Source organism: Trachurus trachurus (genome assembly GCF_905171665.1).
Source record: "Trachurus trachurus genome assembly, chromosome: 23".
Taxonomy (NCBI): domain Eukaryota; kingdom Metazoa; phylum Chordata; class Actinopteri; order Carangiformes; family Carangidae; genus Trachurus; species Trachurus trachurus.
The window spans coordinates 7,894,470-7,917,292 of record NC_139912.1 but is presented as its reverse complement, the minus strand read 5'-3'; the positions used below and the strand labels follow the sequence as shown (position 1 = coordinate 7,917,292).

At 43.0% G+C, this 22,823-nt stretch overlaps 1 protein-coding gene across 1 annotated transcript in view; it reads right to left on the bottom strand.

Moving 5' to 3' along the window:
* chrm2a (cholinergic receptor, muscarinic 2a) overlaps nt 1-18,930 on the bottom strand; it is a 71,233-nt gene extending 52,303 nt beyond the window's left edge. Inside the window, exon 1 of the mRNA XM_083999272.1 lies at nt 18,862-18,930. The gene's annotated coding sequence lies outside the window, so the exon portion shown is untranslated. The remainder of the gene's footprint in view (nt 1-18,861) is intronic.
* Nucleotides 18,931-22,823: the final 3,893 nt, after the last annotated feature.

Below are 22,823 nucleotides of genomic sequence, written 5' to 3'. Positions count from 1 at the left end.
AATCCTCTGGGAGGTACCGTCCCGCAGCCTTGCTCCAGATTAATACCCAGGCATTTCTTTGGAATTGATTATTTAACTTTTTTTTTTTTAGCATTATGTTTTATCTCAGCCCAGCAGAATGGCTGTGTGCTGTCATAGAGGGCTTTGCCAGTGAATTGAAATCGTTCAGTGCAGGTGTGGAAAGCAGAGTAGTGAAGAGGCTCCTTCACTTCTGCTCTCCACTGATAACTTTAACATTTGACCACGTATTGTGTTCCTGCAGCTGGTCTTATGAAAGCGCGCGCAATGCTTTTTCCCTCAAACAGATTCACATATTTGTTCCCGTGCGACTCTGAGAGTAAATTGTTGAAAATAAAATATACGGCGCGCAGGTTTTTGTTGCCGCATCGACCTGATTAATGAGCATTTCTTATCGCCGATCTGCTTATTTTTGTTATGCTAAGTCGTTCAAGATGGCGGAGGCTTCAGACAAATTGAATCGCTCCAGCTAAGTTTGGCAGGGAGGGAAAGTCAAGTGAACTCCAAACAAGATGCATTTTTGCATTTCTCCGTCTGTCACAGTCGGGTCTGAAATTGTCGTTTCCAATAGTCAGCTGTTTCTCTTTCGCAGAATCAGGTTATAACAACGGAGAGTTCTGACACTCAAATGGCTTCATAATGAATTAGTCAAGCCGGGAAATGAAAACGTCCTCTGTCAGCTGGATGGCAGTCAAAAAAAAGAAAAAAAAAAGTGAATGCATGCTGATTTTCTAACTAGGTTATTGGTCACTCTTTCCTTCACCCCTCCTCCTCATCCTCCTCCTCCTCCCCCCACTTCTTCCCATCATTCCTCTTCTTCTGTGCCATCCGTGTCAAGTTCATGAACTGCTATCTTATTTCTCACACAAACTTTTGAAATGATAATGACAAACAGATTCTGTTCATGGGAACATGACATTTTCTCCATACTCTGACCTTGTTCGTGCTCATCTTGCTGGTTACATAGGCTACGCAACCAATGAACCATTCCCATGCAGCCCTCCCTCCACCACCACCACCACCTCCACCCTCCGTCACCAATTCCTGTCTTCACACTGCAGCCATTTTCCGGAGCGATTTCAAGGGATAATAGCACTCACAAATCATCCGCTGGGCAGTGGAGCCCGTGAAATTGATGTGCCTTCATTTCAAAACAATGGAGGCGCCTTATGAGGGGGGCTCATGATGTCATAACTTTAGCGGGTGACAGGGCAGGCAGGTGTATTTTGGCCCCCAGGATGGGCAACGGGCCAATGAAAAGCCCCAGTAAGGACAACTTAATCATTCGCCGCATCGCCACAAGACTGTGATGTAAGCAGCCACCAGACATGCTCAATCACATTCCTCCGCACCGAGCAAACTGACAACCTTTACTTTGAAAACCAAAGCCTCCTTATCTCCCTAGAGTTGAGTAATGCTTCACTGTCACTCTGCAGCTATCTCTTCGCAACGGCCAAGTCCAAAATGAAAAAAGAAAAGCCAATAAAAAAGAGAAACAACTGAAGCAAAAGCTTAGATACAAGTTAAATATATGAACACAGCATCTTGGTTTTACAACTCTACACAATGGAGTGTGATACCAGTAAGAGTTTCTTGGGTTTCACTGGAGAGATTGAGTAATAAATTATTCATGTGGCCGAGTAAAAGGACACTATAAATCTCTGGAGTCTCTGAACTGTAAATGAGTGGGTTGGGCGTAAAGGAAATGCCATCCTGATTTGAAAACATAGATTAAATTAAAATGAATGAACTATATTTTTCACTGGGAATTTTTCTTTTCATTTTTTTTTTCCAACGCTATCCATCAGACACATTGCCTCTTTTAATTAATTCCTCCTGCACTCGTTGACATTTTTCACAGAGGGGTGCATAGGTTAAGCACACCTCCTGTATGAAAAGATTAAAAAGCCACTTACATGCTAAAAAGAATTATGGATGACTAAGGAGCGTGGCTTAATTGGAAATTGATTGACTTGGCCGCGTTACACCTGGTCTCATAACATTTCACATCCCTCACGCGTTGGGGAGTTTGATGCCTTTTTCAATAAGCGTCTTCACGGCAGCAGAACCTCCTCATTTTTTTCCCCCTTTGCCCCCATACTGGTGTCTCTTTCTGTGTGGATGGAAAATTGTGTGGATGAAGCCATGTTGCCTCACCAGATCCAAGCCATCACTTCAAAGAGGCAGGGTGGGGATGATCTTTGCATGACGGATGCAGCTTTCCTAGCTGTGAGTGCCGGGGAACGAGCGGCACCTCCATATCTTGAGTTTCATGCGCCGCTGCCCTGCAACTGCTACAAACCAACCAAAAAAAAAGAAAGGAAAACCACACCACACACACTGGTGTCAAGAAAGCAAGAGCAAGATCAGCTCCTCCTTCTCCCAAGATGGACGCCTGGAGTCATTTTTCTGCAGGAACACCGAGCAGCCTCTGCTCAACACCAGATTGGCGGCTTTCAAAATTTTTATTTCACATTTGATAGGTGAGAATTTGTTCATGCTGCCTCAGTGCACCGCAAACACATCGCAATCCGAGCGTGTCATGGGCGCGCTCCACTTAAAAGCGTTCACTTTCGACTGCTTCACCTGTTTTGTATCACACAAGCCTCGAATGCAACATGAGATGATCTTCTCTCCTGTTCATTTCAACATGATTTCTCCAATCAAAACAATCACTACACACTTGTGACACGACACAAGCATGATGAGAGCGTGTGCGTTTATCTGCAATTTGTGAGTAACAATCATGTGTGAATGTGAGATCCCAGATGTTTCACCTAATTTCACCAGCTGCTTTGCAGTTTAACCACTGAATAAAAGATAGAGGGAATTACACATTTCTACATCAGATGTCTGAAGTGGGGTAATTACATAAAGCTGCAACAGGACGCTGCCGTATTTGCATGTTTTAGAAGTCTCATATTTTAAAGCTTTCCAGTGTTTTATTTTTATGTTTCAATATAAAGATAGAGTTGTGTTTTTTGTCATTTTTCTCCTCTCGCTGGCTTTTTTCTGGAGAACTGACCTGTTGTTAACAGGTCAATAAGCCAATCAGATGAGAGGAGGATCTAAGTCCTCCAGCAACTTTGTTGTGACATCACAAACCTTCAGAAGTCCTGTCGACTCGTTTTAAGGCTCATTTTCTGACTACAGGCTGTGTGCATTTCTCTGTGGACTGAGCACTTTCATACTCTCACAGAAGACATGGAAATCTCACTTCATACAATATATAACTGAAATCATACAGAGAAGTTTTGAAACTGCACGCAGCACGCCTCCACTCTCACAAATATCAAAGGGTTGAAAGAGGTGAAAGCTGCAGGATGAAACCAAAACACACCAACTGTGTGACCAATTGGGGGGGAGAAAAAGCCAGAGATGATATCAACTAATTGCGGATGCATATCATTTAATTTGCAACATGCAAGCTTTGGTTTACAACACGAGGTCACTGACCCCTCATTTTGACATTTTTTGCCTATTTTCACAGAGGGAAAACAAACAGCGAATTTGCATGAGCGTGCGGGAGCGCAGTGGGACTTACAAATGTGTCTGCAATTTGTGAGAATTCATCATTTCTGAAACAAGACATTAACACTATTTGCGTTAGCAAGCAGGGCTCGCAAATGACTGTTATGAAAGAGCTCCTGGGTGGTGTTTTTGCCAAATGACAATTTGTTTTTCATCTAATACCGAGGTTCCAAAACGCTCAACTGATACTGAGCTCTGGAGCATTCACTACTAGGCTGACATAAAACCATTTGATTCGGTAGAAAATTACTTTGTAAGACATTACATTAGTGGTAACTACCTTAAAGATTTAAACTACGGTTTCATTAAGAAAGTGCAACAGCTTGAAGATTTGCATCCAGTGTCCACTTGGACACACGTAAAATCAAGCCAACTGTCTTACCTGGACTCCTTTTCTTTAGGCTCAGACCATTTTCAGTCCATTAGCCATATTCACAGCGTCGCCATCTTTGCTTACGTCATCACTCGGGGTGGGAATATTCAACACCGTCACATAACATTAACGTTAGCAGCTGCTACTAATGCCGGCTAACTTAAAGCAGAAGTGAGTGATCCGGTCGTTTTCGCTAATGCTGCGTTCCAGGCAGGCTTTTGAAATCGTAAATTACAGCTTCAAGTCACAACTTACGACTTTGTAGCGTTCCAGGCAACCCACTCGTGTTTTTCCGACCTGTTTTACCGGTGAAAGTCACTATAACGGCCACTCGTAACTTCCGACCGGTGAACTCGTACCAGATCGAACTGGTACCACTTCACGCTCGGAAAAATACGAGTTTCCTTGAACGCACCATAACAGTCCTCGTCGCTACGTCACCACATTCACGGCGTTCCTTGGCTGCACACACAGCCCTGCATGCCGTTCTCTCTCCTCATTGGATAAAAACTGTAGGATACGATAAATGTTTTCTCTTCGGCTCAGAGCAGAGCAGAGTGACTGAGAGACCCGTGTTTCAGTCCAAACACTCTATGTAAGTGATTGCTGTCGGAAGATATAACTATTTAAGACTTATATTAACACAAATATATCACTCACTTCTGCTTTAATTCAAATCGGTTTAACCCAAATGTTGTTTTACTTTGAAATATAGCCCGATGTCCCTTCAGACGTTCACAACCCATGCCTTCTTTAAATCTGTATCAACTGGGAAGCGATGAAAGGAAAGCAGTTTATCAGACTCCAGACGTTCGTACGGCTTGCAGCCAGAGACACAGCGGTTACGGTTTGTTTACCCACCCCGAGTGATGACGTAAGGAAAGATGGCCACGCTGTGAATATGGTCAATAAACAGCAAGTTAAAGAAACCCTAGTGAATCCAGATTTCAATATGACGGATGCAGTTGGTTTACAGCCTCCATTCCCGAATCATAAAGCTACAGAGTAAAACTGGACGTGCATGTGTTTTGAGATGCTTGTGTAAATTGGATTTTTGTTGTTGTCGGTGGATCCGAGCAACAGCGGAGTCAGGTTTTGTTTTTACATCGAAGCTCCCCAGTGAGGCTTCACATCACGATTCGCCGTCGGAGAAACATTTCAAACAGACCTAATATAGTTTTCAGGTGCTTAAATGGATTACACATCACGCCACAGGAGCGTGAGTGGGCACGGCAGACAGAGACCATCTTCGTGATGGAGGGAAAGGCATGCATGGCTGCTCCACGGGCTCCAGGAAGACAAGGAGACTGACAGCAGAAACGTGGGGACTGCAGACCAGAGGAAACTCCGGTGTACGTCAGCCGGGGGTCACAGGCACGGGCGATCCTCTGATGTAAATGCAGCTAAGCACAGTGGCAGACAGACGGATGCACACACCTCTCCGCGAATGGAGCACATCTCTGCCTGTCAGACTGAGACCGAGGAGGTTAAGGGAGGTCAGAGTGGTAGAGCAGGAGTAGGCAGACAGCTTGTCAATGTTGTTGACAACCAGATGGATGAGCCAATACTTTAGGGAACCACAGTTCTACTCTTGTTTATTAACGCATCGCACTCCCGCACCCGGACAACCGCCGTATTGCTTCTGCTGGTAAGTTCTTCTACGACGAGAACGTGAAAACAGCTCCCTGATGAGCCAATATGAATTTCTATCTTCTCATATCCATAATCTGTCTGGGAAGCATCTGGGCTCCCCGTCTCCGAGTCAAAGCCGTGAATCTATATGTGCTGTTTATTGAGCTCTGTTGGCTCAAACTTGGCACATTCATTTGTCATCGCTGTGTGTCTCGGAGCAGAATCTGATCCCAGAGTCAACATTAACATGGCTTTTCTAGGGCAGCAGCTTCATTACTGAGCCCCAGCAGGTTGAACCAGACCCATTACTGCTCTGGAGAAGGAGTCCTAACACAGAGAGAGGTGGTGGTGGAGGTGGAGGTGGAGGTGGGTGGAAAGATGAGAGGTGTGAGGATATAGGATAAGCAGAGTGATGAAGTGGGGGACAAAGAGAGAGAGAGCGAGGGAGAGATTGGTGAGTGTGAATGAGGGATGCTGGTATGAGGACGGAAGGAGAAAAGAAGTGACCAAATAAATCACCGGCCAACAGATAATTGGACGAGCTGCACTCGAGGGACGGTTGCAGCCCCATGAAAAGTGACACTGTGATTTGCAATTAACTCCAGGAGGAGGAATGGGGGATTTAGTTCCCTTTGGATTAATTCCAGGAATGTGATACCTGACAAGATGGTGGCCATAATGAATCTGTTGGGCTGTAGGAATCATTATCATCATTTAACTCGTATGATGGCGCCTACGTCGAGGGAGCAAGTGTCCCAATCTGTGAAGCAGAAAACATATCAAATTGGACCTGGAGGTCGACCCGGGTGCCTAATGACCCAGAGCAATTAACATGTACGAACCAAGACGGGGACGTACGCGCCGGGCTGAGCGGTTCTTATGTTTGTTCGGTGAGCACTTCATACAGTTAACAGCTCTCAAAGAGAAGTATTGTGCTATTGTGTTCGTGGAGTATCACGGAGAGAAGAAAAAAAAGTTAAGCCGCCTCAAGGACGAGGCGATTCAGCCGGGCTTTCAGCATTCCACGGTCGTGCTCAACTCCTGGCCACTTCTGAGCCAGAGGTTGTTCAACGAGGCCGTAATTACACTCCCTTGTTGCCCACGCACATAGAAGTGTAATTTAAAGATAGGATCACACCGATACAAGGTTTGTATTCCTCTATCTGCACAACTAAGTGTATTTCCTAATAAGAAGTTTGTCTGAGTGGCGTGAAACTAGCTTCACTCGGCCGAGACTAAAAACTAATGAGGGGCTTTACGTGTCGAAGTCCTGGAATGAAATATCAAGGTCACATCCCTTATCTATTGTATTAAAGTCACTTCTCCTTTTCTATTAGTTATTCCATTTTCAGCCTTTAATGGAAAATCTACACCGGGAAACAAAGTGATTACAGAGATGGAGATAAATATTTCCAGTGTTTTCTCTACAAATTCTTTTTTTTTTCTTATTTGACCTTTATTTGTGTGTTATTGGGTATTAACTAATTTAAATTGAAAATGGACTAGGCCTTAATCAATGTGATTAGGCACCTGTAGAAACACACCGTCTTATAATGAATGTTATTACTGTCTCTGCTTTTAGGAAAGTGTTTGACCTTTCCAGGTCACCTGCTTTTAATAAAGCACTAATTACTGTATGAGTCTCATTAGGATCTGAGAACTGGCCAATGAATAGGAGTCACAGTTTGAGGAGTAAGTCTGAAAAGTCAAAGACAATGCTAATAATACAGGAAGTAATCAGCCTCAGACAATGATTTAACGTGACCCAGGCTGTTTCCATTTGTATCATTATTGTGTCCAATCAAATCAAAACATTTCAAATTGTGTTGCTTCACTTGGAGCCATTTTCTTCCACTAACACTTCCTTAATTTATGTATCTTGGCAAAGTGTTTGACAATTGTGCCAACTCTGGAAACACTGAAATCTTTAGTCTCTTCCTGTTTGCCTTCCTGGCATTTTTTCCTTTTTCTTTTTTACCCCCAACAGTGAAAATCTTAGGGCTTTTTTCAAAATTAGTGACTAACAAAAGTGGACAATGAGACACCCTTGAGTTTGAACTTTTAGCACAAAGCAAATCAACCCCAGGTCTCATTGCGACACAAAGCAATAAGCTGAGCCAATCGACAGTCCTGTCCCGTCGTCCATGCTAACAGCTTCCAATTATCAGGCGACTGGGGAATGAGACCCCGCTGATTTAGTTGCCATGTTGGGCAGTATCGATTGGACTGGAAAACTGTGTAAAATTGCAGAGGAGTGGGATGACCTTGTCTCTTGTACTCCTCTCCTGACTGACAAACAAGATAAGAGGCAGCGGTGGAGACGCGGCCGCCCACATACAGTAGCAATGGCCGGCGTTTGAGCCTTTCACACTGTGTCGTTGAACAGCATGTTCTTATAGACACATTAATCAAGGATTCATTTTTTAGAAAAAAGTGGGCGTGTCCTGTTGACCTTTGCCCTTTTTGCTATGATATCTCTCGGCTAACAATATCCTATTAGCCATCAAAGCCATGTGGAGTTAGCTTGTCGTTTATTGGATACATGTCAACTGGACATGAGTTAAAACAGGTCCAACTTCTGCAGTGATGTAGAAGTCCGTATCATTGCACTATCAATATGATATGATACAATACGATACAATAGGAATGACTTTATAAATCCCTGAGGGGAAATTAATTTGTCTGGCAGCTCATCTACCATTTGCAGAAGAATTAAAAGCCTGATGGCTGTAGGCAGATCGAAGAGAGAGAAGCCTTCCATTGTTGCCATCAAGGTGTTTTGAAGTGGAAGATCTAAATTGTTAATGATGCAAGGTTAAATAAAGGTTAAGAGATGGGGTAAGGACTTGGTTTAGTCTGGTCAGAAACACACCTGTGGCTCCGCTCAGTCATGATGTCAAGCCCATGAGAACACATTGCAACCAAAACAAGATTTTTCAGCGCATGTTGTCTTAACAAGTAAAGAATAGAGAGAATATATACGCTTCACACAAAAATGCTATTTGACATTGTAAATGAGCAGAACGCAGCAAAGGAAAAAACAACTTATTCCACTGTGTCCGTGTTGTTTCATGTGGTCAGACGTGTCTCTGCTCTGCTCTGACTGCTTTGTTTGCGCGAGGGCTGTCAAAAAGGGCCATCAGAGAGTGTGAACACAGGGGCGGCGAGGGTGCCTCACACAGTGAATCTATCCCACAGTCTGTTTGTGCTCCACTGACACAGTGCAGTCTCTGGACTCTGTCGGCAGTCCTGTTCCTGTCAAGTCAAATAACAGCATTTCAAATGGGCTCCTCGCTCTGACACAGCCAGCCGGCTCAACGGGGAGGCCAGAAGTGGTTCCAAAAAAAAAAAAAAAAAAAAATCTGGTTGGGAGACTTTACAGAAGCAGAGTGTGTATACCTCCTGCTGAATGCAGACGACGCCTCCTTACACGTTCTCGCAACACGTATGCAACACTCTCAAGCTTGGATAACCTAAGAAGTGCCCAATTTCCCTCTTGCTGGCATTTCTTCCAAAATGTCAAATCATTCACCTGGAACGAGTTACAGAGACCTTCGGGGATCTTCTTTTGAGAATGTCAAACCAAACCATGAGTCTGTACAAAGCTTTGGATAAAGAACAACGTACACTGGCTTCTCATAGTGAGGCCTGAGGGGAGGAGGGGGGAAGAAGAGAGAGACAGCCAGGTCTCAGACGACTCAGTCACGCTGCACTTATCAAGTGTACATGTAATCTCAGGCTATGTTTTGTCTCTTTAAATAACCCGGTCATGTTTATCCTGTGGAAGTATTTCATGACCCCGTTTCCTGTGCAACTTGGAATAATACTGTAAGTCTGTGTACTCCAGTGATTTCCTCCACCGGCCCCCAAGGCGCCGCAAGAAATGGGACAGTTGTCTTTTCCAAAGGGGGAAAGATTAAAAAAAAAAGAAAAAGAAAGACAGACATCAACCAAATGCCATCAAACGAGACAGTGGTATTTACAGCAGTTATCTGGCCTCTGTCTCACGTTTACTTTTAAAAAGACAGCGCAGACAGAGTCCATAAATCGGAGCGGGCTGACCACATAAAAGAAAACTACAGTTTACACGGCCTGGGGGCATTAAAAGAAACACAGGATGAACCCGATTACACCTGAGGCAATAAACAGGTCCTCACTCGCAGAAGCGTGGAAATAAACCCGAGAGCCGACACAGGATCCAATAACAATAACAGACAATGATTGTCACTGGGCCTAATAATATCGGCTCAGGATGGGATGCATAGCAGTCACCGCTCTCAGCCACTCGCTTTCCTCCGCTCGGTGCTTTAGTTGCTCTCCAGGCGTGCAGAGGAGAATCTGTAGCTTTTTTTTTTTTTTTTTGATTTGATCCACAATATCCAGGGTCAGGACCAGTGTTTATCTGTTGAGTGTGTACACAGTATTGAGCTTCATGTCAAGCCATCTGTCTCAGAGGCAGCTCTGATTCAGCTTTGATACAACATTTTTTTTTCTTCCTCACCGAGAATGTGAAGAGAGAAGCTGTTTCATGCACAAGCCATTCACTACCTGGACATTCTTTTCTCTTTCCTGCTGAATAGAAGTCATTTCAAGTCATTTTCTGAACCTTGAAAAAAAAAAGCTTCTAAATATTTTCTTAAATGAGTGATTATTAAGACTTATTAAGAAGAGAGGTGAGTCGGAGTTCGTGTGAGTTTTATTTAAAAGGTTTTCTTTTCATTGGAATAGAGAGACATTAACTACGTCGTCAATGCCTCATGGAGAGATATCTTTCATTGCGAGAGTAAACGGAGGGTGAATGTGCCATTTCCTTTTTTTACTGGCGACTGCAGGTTAATGAACTTGTGCTGGTCACAGGGGAGCGAATTTCTCAAATTCTGAGCAAAAATGTGTCCCTGGGCGTTCGCAGCACAGAATAATGATTAGGCTTGTAAATTTAGACCGAAAATTAAGCAAAGACATTACTGTCAGGTATCTGCTATAACCTGACCACGGGATGGGGTTTTAAAACGCCCGCTTTTTAAGTTTATTCAGGGACATTAGCAAAGTGTGAGTCAGTGATAATCAAATGCAGCCCTGAAGCCGAGTCGGAACGTAAGCAGATCATTTGTAAAAAAAAAAAAAAAGGATGTTACAAAGCATATTTTCTTCATAGCAACAGTTCTATCTCCAGGCTTTAGCAAATGTATGGAAGACCTTAAAGGCCCTCTCTGATGAGCATCAAGTTTTTTACCTTTTTAACACGTCAATATGATATTTTTTATATGATACAAGATATATCACGAGTGAAATGCGCAGTAAACACCATGAATACACATTTCCACCTTGGAGCTGTAGTGAAACAATGATAAAAACAGATTCAGACCTCCAGGGATTCAAAAATTTGTCAACTTGTGTGAACATGGGGTGGGGCTAATGCAACTCTAAGCCTTGTGAAGAGTGAGATAGAGAGCGCTAACGTTAGCACAACCAAAAACCACAAACGCTCTGTCTGCCACTGCCAGCTGGAAGCTAACAAACAGCATAAACAAATATAAGATGCTAACCTTGTTTCTTCTAACCTTTACCATTTTGGTCCACTCACAGGTTACTACAGACAACAGGAGTTTACGTTTACTCCACCACTAACACTGTGTCAGCCACTGCCACTTCTAAGCTAAAGAACAAAACAAAAAAAAGCAAACCATTTTGATAAGTTTTCAAGTTTTGGTTTCCAACAAAAAAGTCTGGTCTCCTCCAGCATCTGAGGGAAACAGGGCTCTGGCTGTTTACCTGACTTGAACACATAATGTGCTATGGATTTTTTAAAAATCCATTCACATCTGTAATCAATAAATCAAACCTAATGGTAATACTGAATAATGTGATCCACAATACTGGATAAGAATCCAATATGTGTTGAGCTACTTTAATCTGGACCTATATGTGGTGTGTGACCAACAGGGACTGTATCCAGGCAAAATAATGACAACAACATCAATGACAAGAGGGCAGTGATTCATTATTGGCATTAAGCACAAGGTGGCTCAATTTGGCCATCATTCCTGTTTATCAGCTTCAGGCAGGTCTGTAATTAGGACGGCAATACCTGCAGGAGTACAGTTAGACTTTTATTGCCCATTCACACAGAAGTCAGCCGCCAGCAGCTCATTGACTTGCACTTAAAAGTGGATGGATTGACGCTCGGCCACTTCTGATGCATCAGGCATACTGTGTGGTGTAATCTGTAGTAAATCAACAAAACTCAATGGGATGTTCAAGGTCTTGCCGTGTGGAGGTTTTGGTCATTATCCGTGCTTTGTGTTGTGCTCGGTCACATCTGCCTTCTTTATCTGTCTAAATGATTTTAAGCTACTTTAGTATCTACTGTGGCTTTTGTTTCCCGGGAACAAGCAAAAGCTCCTGTCAAAAACTTTATTAAAAAACAAAAGAAAGAAAGAAAAAAAAGAGAGAGAGAGAACAGCCTCAAGACTATGTAAGCTTGGATTTCATCCCCTGAAATACCAAGCGCTCTTCCTGTTGGCTAATTGCTTGTTAGGGCTCCTGGCCCACGAGAAGAAAAAAGTCACACAGGGCTACTTCAAAAACACCACACAAGCGGCATCTGCAGCGGCACAGCGAGGCTTTAAGGCGGCCTGTCATGTTGCCGCTGTTTACAACCAGCCTGAGCTAAAGTTGCTGCACAAAAATTTACAAAAGTAATCACCGTCTAAACTCATTCCTTTACTTCCTCTTCCAATTTAGCACTTTTCTCTATATGTGAATGCGTACGCTATAGGTAAGCGCCAGAGCTTGATTCTGCCTCATGTTTTACAATCTCACATCATAGAGGAATTAGGCCTGCTGGCAATTATAGTAACCCCTCCCTGCCAAGGTCCGATGAGAGCAGACAGACACAATGAATGTTTTATGGAGCTGATGATAAAGGCAGAGCCAGAGTTTGAAGTAGCTGGCTGGAATTATCTGGTGCTGAGGCTTAGAGTAATTAAGAGCAGGGAATGGCTGCCCGACATTATTGCTGGATGAGCGGCAAGACTGAGGAACACCTGAGGCTTTTGGAGGCAGAGCACATTCACATGGATCTCTGGAGATTTTGGAGGGGTTGTACTACAACAACTGCTGCTGCTGTTGCTGCTGTTGTCACAACTCGACTGCTGTTCAGATTTTCCACAATGACTGATACTGTTCTATTATGTCGGGATAAACTGAAGACAAACAACATTGTGTTGAAGGGACGATCTGATATTGTAAAGTCGCACTGCGAAGGATGACTTACAGCGAGTGTGACTGAAAAGAAAACATTGTTTTCTTATTTGAAGAAGGTCAAGACTTTCCACTGTGTTATGATGACCTGATGGAGATACCACTCTTCTTTGCTATTCACTAATATACAGGCAAAACCTTAATTTCCCTCCTCTGAATGAAATTCAGCATCACCATGGCGACCTGTTTTGATTAAAAGCAGGGGCACTTACCCCACCTGAAGAGTCATTTCCAGGTTTTAGTGAGATAATACGACTGTAAGCCATATTCAGGCTACACTGCAATTATGTGTAGGCTATACAGATATCTAATATGCTGTTTCTGCTCCAATTGCTAATGCGCTCCTCTTGAAACGTGCTTGTATAGGAGATACTTCCACAATAAACAAAAATGTATCACAGCACAAAATTGTGACGATGACACATCTTGGAGCTAAAACTGGAGTGTATTATCAACTAAATCTGACCAGTTATATCTTCCAGTTAACACAGTCTGCTATTAATACCCCCAAAAACATCAGATGTTTCTGCCTGAAAATGCTGACAAGCTTTAAAAATGTCCCACTCCAGAAATCTAAACATGTGTGAAGATGTTTAAACTGAGGCCACATGAGGTGTTTAGTGCCGTGCTGCACAAACTTTTTCACATCAAGGGCCAAAACTAAACAAGACAAGATTTTTTGCCTTTTGATGTTCTATTACAGAGAGTGTTTGAGACCCAGGACCAAAATGATCATACATACTGTCATTTGTGTTACTTATGCATTCAATTACAGTGAAAATAAACTACTAATCGCTGGGGACCTCCCACATTGAGTTACTTTCATCCTTCAGTTTATTTGTATATTGAAATCTATAGCATCATCTGTTCGGCCTAGTAGGTTTGTGTGGTCCCAGCTCAGCACTTAGCTGTAAACAGACACAGCTAGCAGCTAGCTAGCAAACACGCTGGAGCATTTTGCAGCTAAATAATCAGATGTGAAGTTTATGAAGTCAAAAAGTAAGCATATAAAAGGATGAATATTGTTTTTGAATTGTTAAGGTGGCCAAACAAACACAGCTGAGTGGATGCTAATTTTGCTCCAGCTAGATTAGCGACTGTTTGCTAAGAATGGGTCAACATTGTGTTGAGCTTGTTTCTGCTGCCCTCAAGTGGCCAAAAAGTTGAAGAGTGTGAACCCCTTGTTTTGCTTATGGTGTCTCCCACTACTGCTTTTACCAGGGATAAAAATCATCTTTATTTACTTTAGTTTGTGACAGTAAATCGAAACGTGTCCCTTTCATGTCGCCTGCGTGTCAAATTCTCCAAACGTGTTGCTGCATGAATCATGATTCTCTCACTGAATCACAGGAAATGTGAGTCCACACAGACTTTATACTTTAGGGAGATGCTGGACTGATTTCATGGAGTAGATTTTTATGAGCAATTACAGGGTCACTGAATCCATTTGTATGTTGATGAAATCTGCTGACACAAAGCTGTAAGTAGCGTTTACTCCATTGATCCCGAGTCTTTTGTTATAAATGCAATTACACTGGTTTGTTTCGTCTAACTCTCTCTGTCTGCTAGATAATGACCTTAAGGAGGAATATCCCTCCTCCCCATCCTTTCCAATCAATGCCACTTCGTGCCGCGGCTTGGTGGCACTTCATATTGTAAAGCTGTGCAATCACTCAGCATCTGATAAGGGGCACGGCTGAAGTGAACACCACCAGCCATTTGGAGCTGAAGATTCAGTATCAGCGTGTGGAAATCTGTGCGGGAACACAGACATTTTTAAGCTTATACAACCATATTTAGATAAATGCAATGAGTCAAGCAGCCTTCATCATTCACTGGCACAACCTTCATCCCCACATACACACACACACACACACTCGTGCACGCCGTGTTCACTGTTATGTAAAAGCCCCTCCACACAATCCCTTTTCATCTCTTCCACCAAATTTCCACACATTAGCCAAAACCATTCTTCTGTCTCCGCTCAATTAGACCTTCACTTCAACGCCCAGCCGACGCTGCGTGGTCTTCCTGGCTCATCCACACCACACGCAGCAAAAAATAACATGTTAATTGCGAGCAACAGAACTGGAAAAAAAAAAAATAAAAAAAATAAGTAAGTGTGTAATGATAGGAAAAGAAAGCGATTAGAGCAGGAGCTCAGTGCAAATATAGGAGCCTACTGCGGTGGAAAGCGTGATAATTAGACATTCCTTTTTGTGTGTGCCAGCTACACAGATTCACTAATGTGCACTGTGCAGTCGCTCTACAACCGAGGAGCTTATGTCCATGGCATGAGGCATCCCACCGGCTAAATTTAACTTTTCTGTGTGTGTGTGTTTTTTTTTTCAAAAACAACCTCACCGCTAACACAGTTCCCACTTCTGCCAAAAACACAGCTTTAGCGAGTAGGTAGAAGCACTGGCATCTGTCTCCTCCTCTCTCTGTCCTCCATGTGAGTGTGACCAGGGAAGAGTCATTCATTTTGTTTTGTGAGCATGCATCATGTGTACAGTAGCCTACTGCATATGCATATACGTCCTCATTAAGAAAACAGCAAGTGAGGATAACACCTGTGCATGTCGTGTTTCCACCACAGGGGGCAACAAGCGTCGCTTTTAGCTGCTCCATCCGCAAGAAAAAGTGCAAATTCTCCCCTCGCTCATCACTCACAGACACTCCATGAATCACATCCCTCACCTCACATGCCACTTTACTCCCATCTGCATTAACCAACATGCCAATAGGCAATATTCCTGCATAATCGCCGGCCACACAGAACATACAAATCAATGAACACGCTGATGGGCTATCACACTCGAGCACATTGACACCCCCCCTCTGGTGAACATTATGCACACTGAATAATATCTGCATCTCTAATGTAATATCAATAGTTAGGGAAGGATGTGTAAAAAGGAAACAAAGCCCCATGTTTGTGACCTTGGTGAACCCACCCCCCCACGCCACAACAACCACCACCACTGTCACTCCACTGTTCAGTCACAGTGCATCCAAACCTCATCCATCAACATCAGGCTGTCAAACAGGACGACGAGAGGGGAAATGAGCAGCAACTAGTCTGTCTGATGAAACTTCTGGAAACTTGCACCCCAAAAAGAAAAGCAGTGAAGGGACAAGTGGAAGCACATTAAGGTAAAAACAAAAACAAAAATACTCAGTTTCATGTAGAGCTGCTTAAAAACTGGTTTTCTGCAGCTCTAAAAAAGTCATTGAAGTGCATGCAATGCCAAGTAAATTAAAGATATGTATCAAAACACTGAGAAGTACAATGTTTAAGTTGTTATAGTACTGCCATATTATAAAGAAGACTTAACTGTGCTCCAGGCTGTGCAATAAAACATGATGATTCAATACAAATATGACTTCAGAGCTTCTTTTGCTCTCTAAATGGAGCTATAAACGGATAGTCTGGAGTGGTTCTTCATCTCTGGCTGTGGTTTAAAAGGTTGGGTTGATTGTGTGGAGTGATTTATGAATCCTGAAGGTTTTTTTTTTTTTTTTCCCCGCCGTGCAAATTGTGTTTTCTATGGGAACATAATAGGTTGTCAAAAATCTTTATCTACAGGCAAACAAATGTCTTTTGTGTAACGCCTTTGGTTCAAGTGTTGGAGCAGGTGTGCAGCAGCCAGTCATGATGAAGTACCCACCTTTAAAAAAAAAGAAAAAGAAAAAAAAGGTGCATTTTCAGGAAAAAGGACAAAAAGTGGAAATAATTTGTGACACCTGCAGAGCTACTTCAATAAACAGTGCCAGTCTAAAACTTTCTTCTGCTTTCCATCCAGCAAAATGCATCCCCCCCAAACACCTTCTTCTTCTTCTTCTTCTTCCTCCTCCTCCTCTTTTTGGCAACACACCAGATCAAAATGTGCAGGAACAAAAACCAGCATCGACCTGAGTCTCACCTGTGGGAATAGTGCACAACAACAGCCTGTAAAGGCGACACCAGTTCCTTTTTTGTTGAGCTGCCATCTCGTCAAACAAAACCAATTACTGCCAGCGACTTAATCAAGGTCGAGCCTCGGCTCTCATTCACACACTGGCAGAACAACAAATGCCAAATGACGACAGGTCTCTGCGCAGATGTTGGTGTCACAGGTGAAGAACCGTATTCACAGCATTAATACAGGACCCCAGCAGCTTATAATCACAACCTAAATACACAGTTTGAATCCACTTTTCTTTATTTCCAATTTTAAAAAACAACAACCAGAATCACTGCTTTTTCCACATTTCTCAAATTTCCATTTTTAGTTTCACCGACAAACCATTAAAATGATCCAAAACCAAAACCTGAATCCAGCTTTCACGAGCAGACCCGTCGTCCCACTGCACTGATTTCTCCCAAAGTGATAGGAGGAGCAGACATCTGCGCCTGTTTGACTCCCGTTTCCATCCACACAGACGCGGCTGAACTAACACAAGTAGAACAACCAACCTGACTCTGAGGGGGAAAAAAGAGAGAAATCGCCTCTAATTGTGTTATAAGCTCGAGAAATAAACGGATTTACCTCTGGATGTGAAGTCCTCCAGCGAGTCTGTGCGCAACTAAATCACCGCACGTCATCCAAAAACAGCGTGATTTAGAGAAAAGAGAGAGAGAGAGTAAGAGTGAAAGAAAGAAAGAGAAAGGGGGAGGGAGAGAGAGAGAGATCCAATCTGTGCGTAAAACAGCTCAGCTGTAACAGCCACACCAGTCGTCTCGAGTCTGATCCGCTTCTTGCGTTGCGCTTTTACGCGCGTTCACACAGGCTGCAGCTGCCCAGCGACACCATCACCTCTGCTTCTTAAATATCTCACTGTTTATATGATCACATCGCTTTGTTTCGTTGACATAAACACACAGGGAATCACACTACAGCATTAAACGTGTAAAATTCTCTCCCTCGCTCTTGCTCGCTCTCTTTGTGCTGAAACCAAGAGGTTGATCTAATCGAGGAGACAGGAGAGGAAACTGCCTCTGGGCAAATATATACTCACACAGATCTGCGCTCTGCCGCCAAAAAATGCACCATTAGACACGAGTGGTTTCGGTGCAGATCAGGACATTTGACTCTGCAGTGGTTCGCTTTACGATGTCAGACACTGGGAAACTGAGCCAGCTGTTGGATACGAAGGCAGAGCGATAAAGAGGAGGAAGAGGAGAAAGAGGACGCGTTTATCCAAAACGCGCGAGTGCGGACCAATAAATACTTTGGTTTATTTCCACAATAACTAATATTTAAAAAAAAAAATGTTTGAACAGACGCTTACGGATCTAGAAGCCTAAGTAAACAAGAGCTTATTTCATTGAGACGACGCGCAGCCTCCTGGATGAATGGATGAACTCACTCAGCTGAAAAATGAAAACTGGTGTTGGCATCAAACGATACTATCTCACAGTGAGAGAAAAGCAGCAGCTGAGGATGAACTACTATACAAGAAATAAAGTTCTGTCTCCTTCTCCTCTCTCTCACTCCCTCTCTCTCTGCGCCTGCGATGCGCCATATGGCACGAGCTGCTGTGGATCAAGCGTAAAACATTTCGTCCTTGTCCTCGTCGCGTGCAAAGCTTCTGTCAGGCACGTTTCCTACCCTCAAACACCAGGTGTGTTATTTGACCGCAGTCACACAGAAATTAGTTGTTTTCTGTCTCAAAAGAATAAAGTTTAGAGACACTTTTTTTATATAATTTTGTAAAAAAAAAAAATAGCTCGGCTTTTTACGCACTGGAGGGAAATAACAGGTGTAACTGTGAGCAACAGTTATAGGTAGAGTCCCGTATTTGAGGAGTCTCAGGTTCGATTCCTTTCAGCAACCAACACCGAGCAACACATCTGAATGAAGAAGCAGCTGAAGGAGCGCTCACCAGCTCCAGCTCCAGCTCAGAGAGCTCCAGGGACAAAACAAGAACCTGCTGCAGGAATGTCGACTCTGGTTTCTCTTTATTTAGTTTATCAGAGGAAACATTTCAGCCACACAGTTGATATGATGGTGTTATTCATGTGTGTGTGTGTAGGTGTGTGTGTGCGTGTGCGCGCTTACCTGCTTTCACGCTGTCATGCTGGTGGCGTCTTTTGGTCCGCTTCATCGCACCGTGGCTGCATGTCTGAGGACATGCTTCTGGAGACAGGCTGTGGAGAGACGGAGAGCTGAGCGAGGGAAAGTGGAGGGAGGTAGTGAGATGGTGTGTGTGTATGTGTGTGTGTGTGTTAGAGAGAGAGTGTGTGTGTGTTAGAGAGAGAGAGCGAGAGAGAGCAGTAAGAAGTAGGCTGGCACTTCTTTCTTTGTCGATAATGACAGTCGTTATTTGCCTTTTAGATTCGGAGGGGGAAACCGAGTGCGAGCGTTTTCCACCAGCACGAGAGCAGCAACACGTGATTTTAAAACCAAATATGAAATAAAATAAAATAAAAAAAATCCGTCAATACAACAATTAACCCTCAATCCAACAGGACCAGACATCCACCGGCAGCCTTCAAAGGAAATCGGTTCATTTAGCCTGTTAGGATGACGTGGTTCAGGCACGGGCGCACTTTTTTCCCCACATTTATTTCCTTTTTGGGGATATAACTTGGATTTCATTCGTTTCCGTTCAACTTCTTCATATAAAAAACTGTTTAAATAATATTTTTACTACCCGCGTAAATGGTGTATTTAGAGAGGGGGGAGCGCGAGGAACTGGCGCAGCTTTTACGCAGACTTTTCCTGTTTCAGCACCAAGGAGAGCGCCAATCTGAAGAAGAGGGAGGGGTGATGGTGGGGTGTATGTGTGTCAGTGTGTGTAGAGGGGGACGGTGGGGGTGTGTGTTTGCAGAAGTGAGAAGAATCGGATTTTTATTTGGGAAAGCCAAACATTTTCATAAAGTGTGGAGAAGAGTGTAACGCCACAGCTCATCCTCCTCCCTCCCCTCCCCCTCCCTTTCCTCTTCCTCTTCCTCCCCCGTCACCCACACAGCTCAGTGCAAACACGGCAAAGCAAAAGTCTGCAAATTTAATATTCATTCTTCATAATCCTATTTCCAGTCAAACAGAGAGAGAGAGAGAGGGAGGGAGGGAGGGGGTGTTGTGGGTGGAGGAGGGGTAGGGATGGGGGGATGTGGGGTCCATTCAGCAGTAGGAGGGAAGACAAATCAGTGTCTGAATATTTTGAAGCAAGACAGAATAAATCACCCAACAGTTCCACTCAGTTTCCTCCGTCCCTCGTCGTCTCGGAGCCTAAACGGGAAACAGACAATAGAAGAATGTGAATTTTCATGTGTCACAGCGTCATCGTCGTCACATTTAGCTCCTTTTTACATGAACTCTGTTCTCCTGCCAGCAGCCGCCTGTTGACTCTGTGAACACGCTGCCAACAAGACCTGCTCTCTGTCACACTGTGTATACACTGCATTGTATGGCCTGAGCTGCCCCCCCCTTCTCTCTGTGACTCCCCCCTTTATCATGACTGACTCACACTTATTGAGATCTTCCCGCTCCGATCTTGTTTGAAAGGTTGGATTCCTGTCTGATTTATTACAACGCTGCGTTTTGGAGAATTGGACGGTTGGTATTAAAGGCTTAGTGTGATTTGACATTATTTGCTATTTATTATTATTTCTTAAAGCTGCTACAGAGTGAAAAAATAAAGATTGTTGAAGAGGGGGGAAATAAACAAGAGGATGGGGATGTTTTACTGACATCTACTGGGGAAGTTAATCTCAGAAGACCTGCTCGCTCTCTCTCCCTCCCTTTGTAGGTGTGTGTGTGTGTGTGTGTGTGTGTGTGTGTGTGAGTGTGTTTTCACGGGTCATCAACAAACAGGAAGCAGCCAGTTTTATATCTCTAAAACCAATCAGCCCTCTTCCTCCAGGTCAGCTCACAGCCTTGATGGACAGCTAACAACAACTTTATTTTAATGAATATACCCCATAATAAAATAAAAAAACATTATTTATGCCTCCTCCTCCTCCTCCTCCTCCTCCTCCTCCTCTAGCTCTCCTCCCTCCTCTGCTTCACCATGCTGTCACTCCAGATTTCATCCCATCACCGTTGAGACTTTTATGTGTTTTCAGTTTTGGAGAAGAGAAACCATTAAGCACAGTGTGAACGGTGCCATCCTGAACCTAAACTGTCAATTAAAATGTATCAAGTGCCACACACACACAGATATAAATACATATAATAAAAATATACTATATACTGTACTTGAATTATTTAACAATGTGGCTCGTGTAGCAACTGAGGAGCATAAATTGGTGTGCTGGAACGTGGAGAGGTTGCATATAAAGCAGCTAGGCTCCGTGAAGAGGAAAAAATAAATAAATAAAAAAGCAAAAAACACAAAATAAGACACAGAGAGAAGCTGTTCTCACGCGCTGACAGACGCCAGACAGTTGAACATGTTTTAACTTTGAGAGAATAATGTATTAATGGCTGGTGTCAACGCTCCAGATAGCATGATATGTTATTAGCAGCACAATAAACACTTGTCTGTTCTCATTACCAAATCCCATCTGATGGCCGGAGCCTGAGAAACACGCTGGGTGACAGTCAAAACACCCACCGCATGCTATAGTTATTCCTGTTTATAATGCATCTGAAAACCCATGACTCACCGTGTACATGCACACATGCTGCTCGTTGCTCATATGATTGTGTGTGTGTGTGTTTGTGTGTCAGTGTTAAATGGCCGGGGCGGACCGTGTGTTGCATATGCACCTGTGTCATGCTGATGAACGGAGGAAGCCTCAAAGGCCGGCTTGAGTGCTCCGCAATTAGCTGTTAAAATCACAGTTTTTAATGGATTCACTGTTGGCGAAGTCTGAGCGAGGCACAGGGCACCGTCCTGTTAATGGCAGATACATCAAAGTGCATATGTGAAATTGAGTGTTAATGTATTTGTCTTCCCTGGCAGCAGCAGCAGAGAGCGGTGGAGGTTGTGGTGTGCTTCCCCCTCCTGTGTGTCACCTGTTGCAGCTGAAGTGCATTTAATTCCTCATCTCTCAGAGGAAAAGACAAATCTGCTCTCACCTGTTGCTGCGTATGAGGTCGTCTCTGAGTCAGATGTGAACCTGTTCCTGTCAGACATCTGGTGCGGTCCTGTCCGTCACACAACCACGACAATGAAATACAAGACACTGTGTTAAAATCCTAAATATAACAACAATTTAAATTGAATAAAACGTTTAAAAAACACAATTTAGCTTCAATGTTAACACTTTTTTTTCTTGAAAGATTATTATTTATTTAAAATGTATCAAAATTTCCAACTGTATTGAGAAAAAATATGTGATGTGCTATTTTGTGAATGTGAATGAACTACTTCATGATTAATATATAATGATTGTCGATACAGAATATATTTTATCTAACAATCTGATATAAGATATTACCAAGGACAAAAAGGCTTTCCTGTCTAGAAAAAGATCATAAAATCACATTTTAACAGACTGTGAATAAAATGCATTTATTTAGGTTAATGTGTTGTTAATGTTTTTAATTATTATAGGACATCAAGGGACTTTCATGTACTGTATATACATGAAAAATTATATAAACAAGGTCCTTCGCTCATGTTTTCTTCCTCCTGACTCTATGTGCCACTAAAATCCTCCCCCAATATCCCAAAATAATATACAATAATAGCATGGTAAAACTGGTTAAGGAGGATTGGAAAAAAGCCTTAAAATTAATATTTGGGAAAAGGAAATAATGAATTGTCAAAAAACAACAAAACCTGACTTAAAAAGTGACTTCCTGTTTTATATTAGGGTTACGGACAGTTTATGTTATGTTATTGGCAAATAGATAGATATAGAAATAGATACTCTGACGAAGACCATTACGGTCAAAACATTTGTTATGTTTATTTGATTCTATAAAACATCTAAAGGCTACGAGTGTGCGACATCACTTCTCCTCTGTCATGTTATTGGCAAATAACAATTATTGTTTGTTTTCCCAATGTTGCTTTATTTGAGATGGCATGTTCAATTCATGCATTTTTATCTTATTTATCTGGAAAA